This window comes from Acyrthosiphon pisum, chromosome A2, assembly GCF_005508785.2.
Source record: "Acyrthosiphon pisum isolate AL4f chromosome A2, pea_aphid_22Mar2018_4r6ur, whole genome shotgun sequence".
In the NCBI taxonomy this organism is placed as follows: domain Eukaryota; kingdom Metazoa; phylum Arthropoda; class Insecta; order Hemiptera; family Aphididae; genus Acyrthosiphon; species Acyrthosiphon pisum.
Window position 1 is genome coordinate 103887945 of NC_042495.1, and position 2007 is coordinate 103889951.

Consider the following 2007-nt stretch of genomic DNA (forward strand, 5'->3'; position numbering starts at 1 on the left):
AAAACCGGTTACAATCATATTGCATTATTGTTTATAATAATATTATGTTGTACTTCAACAACACTGCAGTCACTATATAGTAAGGGAATAGATTAGACCAAAATGTGCTCGAATGCCTGCACTAAACACTTTTACTAAACGGCGAACAGTGAAATATGAGCATTCCGTTTTTACTTTATCTGTATGACTGTATTATTATTTATTCTGTGGTTGTTTCCGTAACACGATGTCTCTACATTGCTACCAATGGTACTGACTTGTCGAGGCGACGAGAAAACCATTAAACTTGTTTGATTGTACGATATTTTAAAATTGGTATTGTAAAGTGTAAACTATTGTAGTATTGTTCAGTGTTTGTACTGCGCTCAGCGCTGAGCGCATCATAAATGCATAATGCATCAATGCATAATGCCGTAATGTAGGAATGTAGGATCTAGGAACGTGTCTGTACTTTGTCCACGGCTATAGATATTATCTATTGCTATATATATATAATAAAATTGTTCTATACTATTATAGCTATAATTATGGCTTATGCTATAAATTATAATAGCCGTGAGTTGTCAGTCGTAAGTCGTAACTGGTAACTCTGTCGCCTACTCGCCAGTTAAATAGTGTCCGGTCTATATAAATTATGAATAACCTTTATGGCTTCTGAGTTATGACAATAATACATTCATTATAATATTCTAATAATCATTGAATCATTTTATTCTTTGATAAATGATAATACCGAGTATAAAATATAAATGTATACTATGAGTGTATTTAATTATACAATCATAATATTATTAACATATTTTGTGTTTAACAATTTATAAATAAAGTATATTTGTTTTTTTTATAAATCCATTACGTAGGTACGGACTTATTTTTTTATTATACCTAACTATTCAACACAGAGAATAGTCACTCATCCAGTCACCCCAACCGTCCCTCGTTACATAATACTGCTTATTTGCAAAAAATACCAAAATAATACTTAACAATAATAAAGCGATAAGACTGCTAAATAATCATATATATGACAAATAATATACCAATTAATTATCATGAAATTTATTCATACAACAAAAACTATTCCAAATCCAATAATAAATAACATTCCCACGAACGACATTCATAAAACAAATCAACTCAATTTGTCAAAACCCCTCGAACCCAACGGTAACTTCTAATAAACTCAAAAATATATTTTTTTAATACTCCTTTCAATCGAAAACGTGCAATCATTAGTAGGTATCAGAATTGGACACACTACAACCCACCTTACTGTCCTCACACACTCATACGTTAATACTTATAATTAGTAAAAAAGCCTCAACCAACATCATGTGACATTGTGACACATGTCAGTATGTCACAAAGCACTATCACAGAGTAGATGAAATTGCATTTATTCTGTGGCTCTAAATAAGTACATAAAATTATAACTATTAGGTATATTATAACACATAGTAGAGGAATACTAACCTAACCTATGACCTATGTTATATGCACAATAATATATCTCGAGACCAATACGCACAGACCTGCAACTCAAGTACCAACATAGCAGAAACGCTTTAAGAAAACAAACACGCTGTAAAGAAAAACGATTCTGAACGGAGACGGTTTGTCAGTCTAGATATTAGACATACATATTATAGGTATACTTATCTATAGTATTATTAATAATGTTCAAATTAATCATATCACAATATCCATTAGGTAACGCGTTATACATCAACAACAAACCGTGGTACTATCATAGATATATAATAGAATACATTAGAAGTTTCAAGTACCCACAAATAATAATATTATACAATCACAACAAAATAACTAAAATAGTTATTCCAGGTTTTTTAATATGTAATTTCGTCCAAATTTGAACTTAAAATTACTATAAAAATAAACTATGCTTATGTATTTCTTAGAATTTTTAGTAACAGAATTAAATATTTACGTGGAATCTTGTTTTTAAAATTTTTCTAATCCTTTAGATATAAAAAGTTAGAACATTTT